The sequence below is a fragment of the Lithobates pipiens genome, unplaced genomic scaffold (assembly GCF_037356315.1).
Source record: "Lithobates pipiens isolate NorthernLeopardFrog02 unplaced genomic scaffold, aLitPip1_a1.2 Scaffold_56, whole genome shotgun sequence".
NCBI lineage: Eukaryota > Metazoa > Chordata > Amphibia > Anura > Ranidae > Lithobates > Lithobates pipiens.
Genome location: NW_027507878.1, coordinates 555,786 through 564,238, shown reverse-complemented (window position 1 = coordinate 564,238; position 8,453 = coordinate 555,786).

Here is an 8,453-nt window from a genome sequence, read left to right as displayed (position 1 = left end):
AAAACAGTTTTTTTTGCTAGAAAATTACTTAGAACCCCCAAACATTTTATATTGTTTTTTTTCTAACACCCTAGAGAATAAAATGGCGGTCATTGAAATACTTTTTTTCCCACCGTATTTGCGCAGCGGTCTTACAAGCGCACTTTTTTTGGAAAAAATTCACTTTTTTGAATAAAAAAATAAGACAACAGTAAAATTAGCCCAATTTTTTTTATATTGTGAAAGATAATGTTACGCCAAGTAAATTGATACCCAACATGTCACGCTTTAAAATTGCGCCCGCTCGTGGAATGGCGTCAAACTTTTAGCCTCAAAAATCTCCATAAGCGACATTTAAAAAATTCTACAGGTTGCATTTTTTGTGTTACAGAGGAGGTCTGGGGCTAGAATTATTGCTCTCGCTCTACCGATCGCGGCGATACCTCACATGTGTGGTTTGACCACCGTTTTCATATGCGGGCGCTACTCACGTATGCGCTCACTTCTGTGCGCAAGCTCGTCGTGACGGGGTGTTTTTAAAAAAAAATTTCTTATTTATTTTAATTGATTTTATTTATTTTTACACTGTTTTTAAAAAAAAAAAAAAAATGGATCACTTTTATTCCTATTACAAGGAATGTAAACATCCCTTGTAATAGAAAAAAGCATGACAGGTCCTCTTAAATATGAGATCTGGGGGGTCAAAAAGTCCTCAGATCTCATATTTGGGCTAAAATGCAAAAAAAAAAAAAAGAAGAAAATCTGACATTTAAAAAAAATATACCTTTAAGAGGTATGGGCGGAAGTGACGTTTTGACGTCGCTTCCGCCCTCCTATGGTATAGAGCACCGTGATAGAGAGCACTGACATCAGCAGCGTGACATAAAGCACTAACACCAGCACCGTGATATACAGTACTGACAGCAGCACCGTGATAGAGAGCACTGACATCAGCAGCGTGACATACAGCAATGACACCTGCACCGTGATAGTCATCTGACACCAGCACCGTGATAGAGAGCACTGACATCAGCAGCGTGACATAAAGCACTAACACCAGCACCGTGATATACAGCACTGACAGCAGCACCGTGATAGAGAGCACTGACATCAGCAGCGTGACATACAGCAATGACACCTGCACCGTGATAGAGTGATCTGACACCAGCACCGTGATAGAGAGCACTGACATCAGCAGCGTGACATAAAGCACTAACACCAGCACCGTGATATACAGCCCTGACAGCAGCACCGTGATAGAGAGTACTGACATCAGCACCGTGATATACAGCACTGACACCTGCACCGTAAGCAGCCCCAGGAGGAAGTCAGCATAGCACAGGGATGGTGGGAGCCCCTCATAATGAGCATAGCACAGGGATGGTGGGAGCCCCTCATAATATGCACAGCAGAGGTACAGCCCCAGGAGGAAGTCAGCACAGCACAGGGATGGTGGGAGCCCCTCATAATAAGCAGCCCCAGGAGGAAGTCAGCACAGCACAGGGATGGTGGGAGCCCCTCATAATAAGCAGCCCCAGGAGGAAGTCAGCACAGCACAGGGATGGTGGGAGCCCCTCATAATAAGCAGCCCCAGGAGGAAGTCAGCACAGCACAGGGATGGTGGGAGCCCCTCATAATAAGCAGCCCCAGGAGGAAGTCAGCACAGCACAGGGATGGTGGGAGCCCCTCATAATAAGCAGCCCCAGTAGAAATATGACACCGCTCAACCTCTTCAAAGAGGAGGGTACGGGCATATAGTACGGTGTGCTTTTTTTGGACAAGGAAGTGAGCCAAATTAAGAAAGAAGGTCTGTGTGCTCGATTTAAAAAATTGTTTATAGACATATACATGGTCTACTGGTCACATGTGTTGAATTCCTCTGAGATCCATGCCTCATTCATTTTTAGAAATGTGAGGTAGTTAACACTGTCGTGAGCTAGGCGAGTACGCTTTTCGGTCAGGATCCCCCCTGCTGCGCTGAACGTCCTTTCGGACAGGACACTGGATGAGGGGCAAGCCAACAGTTCGATTGCAAATTGGGCAAGCTCTGGCCAGAGGTCAAGCCTGTCCACCCAGTAGTCTAGGGGTTCATCACTCCTCAGAGCGTCCACATCGGCCCTTAACCCGATGTAGTCGGACACCTGACGGTCTAGGCGTTCCCTGATGCTGGATCCGGATGACACCTGTCCATGGGTCGGCTGAAAGAATTACCTCATATCCGAAGTCACCAACACATCTTCAAACCGGCGTCTTCTTGCAGGCGCTGTTGGATTGGTACCCGCAACTCCTTCTCTGGGAGTGGGAATTGCTCCTCTGCCAGCGCACGCAAAAGCAGAATGCAGCATTTCTCGAAGCAAGGCCTGGAAGTGCTGCATTCTGACAGCCCTCTGTGACGGCGGTAGCATTTCCGCCATTTTGTGTTTGTACCGGGGGTCTAAGTACGTTGCCACCCAGTACTGGTCCTTGACCCTTATGCTTTTTATACGGGGGTCCCTATTAAAACACTGGAGCATGAAGGCCCCCATTTGCACTAAAGTGGAAGCGGTGTAGTTGCCTGGCTCCTGCTCATCATCTAGGATAATGTCGTCCTCTTCATTCTCCTCTCCCCATCCACGCACAACAACAGGGGTCCCAGAAAGCATGCTCTTCTTGCTCCTCCTCATCCGCCCCAGCACCATCCTCCTCTGACTCCTCTTCAGACTCCTGTTGTTGACTTGTCTCAGATAGAGTAGCCCCCCTGGGAATTCATCCATCATTGCGACTTCCTCATCTTCCCGCTCCTGCTCCTCCACAGCTTGATCAATGACACAACGCAATGCACGCTCCATAAAGAAGGCATAAGGTACCATGTCACTGATGGCGCCATGGCTGCGACTGACCAGTTTGGTGATCTCCTCAAATAGGCGCAGAAGTCTGCATGCGTCGCGCATGAGCAGCCACTGGCGCGGTGAAAAAAACCCCAGCTCCCCAGAACCTGTTCTGCCACAGAGTTCATACAGGTAGACGTTAACTGCACGTTTCTGCTGGAGCAGCCTATCAAGCATATAGAAGGTTGAGTTCCATCGCGTCGGGCAATCGCAAATAAGACGTCTGACCGGCAGATTGTGTCACCGCTGAATGTCAGCAAGGCGAGCTATGGCCGTGTAAAATCTTCTGAAATGGGCCGAGATTTTCCTTGCCTGCTGCAAGATGTCCTGGACCCCAGGGTATTTGACAACGAATCGCTGCACGACCAAGTTTAAGACGTGTGCCATGCATGGCACGTGCGTGATTTTGCCCTGTTTCAATGCGCTAAGCAGATTGGCACCGTTGTCACACACCACTTTACCAACTGTCAAATTGAGCGGTGTTAGCCACTGATCTGCCTGTGAACGCAAAGCTGAAAGGAGTGCCGGGCCAGTGTGGCTCTTGGCTTCCAGGCACAACAGAAGCAGCACGGCATGGCAACGTCTCACCTGGCATGTGGAATAGGTTCTGGGGAGCTTGGGCGGAGCAGCGGAAGAGACGCTAGCAGCGGAAAAGGAGGAGTCAGCCGAGGAGGAGAGGGAGGAGGATGGAGTAGGAGGAGGAGGAGGAGAAGAAGAGCCAGGCCTGCATGCAATCCGTGGCGGTAAAACCAAATCTACACAGGTGCCACGGGTTACATGCTTGACGGCCGTCAGAAGGTTCACCCAGTGGGCAGTAAAAGTGACATACCTTCCCAGCCCGTGTTTGCTAGACCACGTGTCTGTGGTCAGATGTATCTTGGTACCGACACTGTGTGCCAGGGATACATTCACTTGCCGCTGAACATGGCCATATAGCTCTGGGATGCCCTTCTGTGAGAAATAATTCCTTCCTGGGACCTTCCATTGTGGTGTTCCAATGGGCACAAATTTGCGAAAGGCCTCCGAGTCCACCAGTTTATATGGCAGTAGTTGGCGGGCTATCAGTTCTGACAAGCCAGCCGTCAACCGTTGGGCAAGAGGGTTATCCGGCATCATCATTTTTTTACGCTCGAACATTAGGCCCACGGAAGCCTGCCTTTTTGCAGAAAAACTTGAGCTTGGCGTGATGGAAGGTGGAGTGGAGGACAATTGTGAGGAGAGAGGAGAAGGAGAAGTAGAAGATGAGGCTGGACGGTGAGAGCCTGCAGTGTGGCTTTGTGTGTTCCGTTGCTCCCACTGGGCTCGGTGATGGCTGCTCATGTGCCTTCTTAAGGCGGTCGTCCCTAGGTGAGTGTTAGGCTTACCGCGACTAATGCATTGACTGCAAAGATTGCAGATGGCAACGCTATTGTCAGCAGCGGACACGTTAAAAAAAGCCCACACTGCGGAGCCATGTGCCGGTGTCCTGGGAGCGCCAGATGTGACCGTACATGGTCGATGACTCGCTCCTGATACATTTGCAGTCTGCTTTGTCCCTCCTGTGCAATGTAAGTTATTCCTGCTTCTCCTCCCTATCTGCTGGTCCATATCTCCCTCTGAACTCCCCTCCTCTTCCTCTCTTGTGGGCACCCACGTGACATCACTAGACACGTCATCATCGACGTCACCTTCCCCACCGCTATAAGTAGAGATCTCGGAGTAGGCAGCAACACCGGGGACCAACCTCCTCCTTGGGCTGATCTGGGTACTGTTGTCAGACTGCTGAGTAGCGGTTGTTGCTACCTCCTCTTCCTGATCCAATACCAAGAGTGGCTGCGCATCAGAAATGTCTAGATATGGATCGAAAAATAATTCCTGTGACTCAAGCGGAAGGTATGTGGTGGTGGTGGTGTTGTTGGTGGTAGTGTCTTTGGGGGTGCACATAGCAGAGAGTGAAGAAGAGGGTGCAGATCGAGAGGATGAGGAGGGTGCAGAAGAGTAAGGCTGAGTGAGCCACTCAACCAAGTCTGGTGCGTCCTTTAAATGAATTGAACGCACCTTCTGCAACTTCCCACTTTGGCTCAAGCCTGTTGCTCCTACCCTACCCCTACCACCCCTGCGGAAGGGCCTGCCTCTTCCTCTGCCTGTCATTTTTTAAATGACCCTGTGACAAAACTCTCAGTCCCTATACTGATGAAGGACTGCTGCAGTATAGGGCAGCGGTCAGCAGTAGTGCACCTCAACCCTATGTATTGTGGACCTATACCAGTCCTTACAGAATAGCAGACTGTACCTCACTCAACCCTATGTACTGTAGTACCTTATACCTTACCAGACCTTATAAGGACCTTTGTGGAACAAGTAGGTTGTGTGTGACTGATTAGCAAACTGTACGTCAGTCCCTATACTGATGAAGGATTGCTGTAGTATAGGGCAGCGGTCAGCAGTAGTGCACCTCAACCCTATGTATTGTGGACCTATACCAGTCCTTATAGAATAGCAGACCGTACCTCACTCAACCCTATGTACTGTACTACCCTATACCTTACCAGTCCTTATAAGGACCTTTGTGGAACAAGTAGGTTGTGTGCGACTGATTAGCAGACTGTACGTCAGTCCCTATACTGATAAAGGACTGCTGCAGTATAGGGCAGCGGTCAGCAGTAGTGCACCTCAACCCTATGTATTGTGGACCTATACCAGTCCTTATAGAATAGCAGACTGCAGCTCACTCAACCCTATGTACTGTAGCACCCTAGACCTTACCAGTCCTTATAAGGACCTTTGTGGAACAAGTAGGTTGTGACTGATTAGCAGACTGCAGCAGAAGGGCAGCAGTCAAGTATAATATTCTTTCTATATTTGGAAGAAAGAATATTATACGTGTACAAGCCTATTACCATACCACTGATACCAGTTCTGAAAAGAACCTTTGTGGACCTAATATAGTAACAGCTACTGATTAAACTGACCCTCACTGCCTCACACACAGCTTCCTGCCTGTCCCTATATAAACTGACAAAACAGAGGCTGCTGGAACAATAACTGGTTACTGGAATAGCACTTTTGTGGACCTGATAGTAACAGCTAATGATTAAACTGACTCTCCCTGCAGCACACACCATCCTGTCCCTTTCTCTAAAGTGAAAAAAGACACTCAGGCTGCTGCAACAATCACTAGCACTGCACTGCCTCAAACCTATATCCTGAACTACACCTAACACCTATACCAGTCCTGAAAAGAACTTTTGTGTACCAAATAGCTAGCGATTTGGGTCACTGCAATCTCTCCCTGCTCCACACAGCAACCTCTCCCTATAGTGACAGAAGAAAGAATGTAAAATGGCCGCCGGATCGGGTGTATTTATAGGTTAGGGGGAATGTCCAATTGTCCATGTGCTGTAATGTCTCAATTGGCTGTCCTGTACCCCATGATGGATGTGTCATCATAGGTCAAAGTTCTTTTACACAGTAAACACGGAAGTCCGCCGGGCGAACGGCGGCAATAGTCCGACGATCGGGCGAATCGCGAACAGCCGAAATTCGCCGTGAAACGTCCGCCGGGCGAACCATTCGGCCATCACTACTTAACAGTATTGGTACTCTCTGGTAATCGGGTGGGAAAATCAAAGTGTTTCTGTTTTTCATTTTCACTTTGTTGTATGCCTTTTTTAAGCAGGTATGACTATATCCTCGGACTCTAAGTCTCTTATATAGGTCCCTAGCAGCTAATCATTTTCATTGCTGCAGTTTCGTTTTATTCTTAGATATTGCCCATATGGGATACTCTGCATCAACGATTTAGGGTGAAAGCTATCGGCATGCAATATTGTGTTGCCAGCGGATGGCTTTCTGTAAAGAGAGGAGGCAAGGGTGCCATCAATGTTAACCCCAATCTTTATATCCAGAAATTCAATTTCTTTCTGGCTATATTTAAGTGTAAAATGTAGGTTAAAGTCATTACAAGAAATCAACTGAAAACATTTCTTAAGCTCAAATTCTGTACCTGACCGAAAAATCAATATGTCGTCCAAATATCTGTACCAAGCTTCAACATGGTCAAGAAAAGGAACAAGGTCATCGTGCGAGAAGACGTCCTTCTCCCATCCCCCCAGGTACAGGTTGGCATGCGATGGGGCACATTTAGTCCCCATCGCAACCCCCTGCACCTGGAGGTAATGGGTTCGGTCAAATTGAAAGACGTTATGTCTAAGAACATAGTTCAAAAGTTCAATAACAAAGCTACAGTATTTGCTATGGGATGGACCTCTTTGGTTTAAATATGAACGTACTACTTCAATTCCCTTACTATGGGGGATTGCATTATATAAGCATTCAACGTCTATTGAAACAAGCCAGGAATTTGGAGGTAAAGCTATATTCTCAATCGTTCTAAGTAAATCAATAGTGTCCTTAATATATGAAGACAGAGAGATAACGTGAGGACGTAAAAAGTTGTCAATTAGAGAGCTAGCATTTTCTGTAAGGCTCTGACAGCTGGAAATAATAGGTCAGCCGGGCGGATTGGTAAGAGATTTGTGGACTTTAGGGAGTGCGTAGAATGTTGGAATTTTAGGATCTTTAATATTCAAAAAGTCCCACGTATCCCTATCTATAATGGCCGATTTATAGGCCTTAAAGATTATGTGCCGGTATTGTTCATCAAAGTTGGAAATAACAGTAATAGAAATTGGACGGTACCAGTCACGATTTTTTAAGATATTTAAACACATATCAGTGTATTGTGATACATTCATAATGACTAAGTTTCCGCCCTTATCGGCTGGTTTTATCACTATATCTGAGGTTTTTTTTGTAGGGAATATAGGGCTTCTCTTTGTTGTTTTGTAAGATTAGACAATTTGTTTGAAGTAAACGAGGACTGTTCTATAGTTTTACAAACTTGTTCAGTGAATGCCCAGATATTGGGATTAGAGTTCAATAAAGGGAACAAGGTAGATTTGGGTTTATACTTCGATGGAGGGGGGAAGAACATGCCAGCCACAGATAGACCTATGGGTTCAAGTGTCCCAGGTTCATCCAGGGTGTCATGTCCCTCCTCCCAGAGATTCATCAAGTCCTGCATAGCCTGATGTTCAACTATTTGATCATGTGGTACAGTATCAAGGGAGCTAGAAGAAGAAAAGTTTTTAGTTGCTGGTTTATGAAATATGGTTTTTGAACAATAACCTGCGGGCAAATAGGTGGACGTCTTTAATTAATTCAAATTTATCAGTATCAGCGTTAGGACAAAATGATAAGCCCAACTTTAAAACCTCTTGTTCTGAATATGATAGAGAGTAGTTAGACAGGTTAATTATAGAGAGCTCAAAATTCTCACTAGTTTCAGATTTAGAAGGAATTGTATTACCATCCATATTGACCCTGAAGATGGCTCCTTCCCCCAAAAAATTGGGGCCAGGCGGAGATCAGCCGGTAAAGGTGTACCAGAAGGTGAGATGATAACATTGTCTAGATTACTTACTGTGGGGTGACCAAGGCCAGGATTGATATTGATAGTGCTGGGTGTGACCAAAGTAGAAGTGAGAGTGGAGAAAGACGATCTACGAGGAAGAGATAGAACCGATTGTTGAAATAAAGTGCCAGAGCGCGTAGGTGCTAATTTCG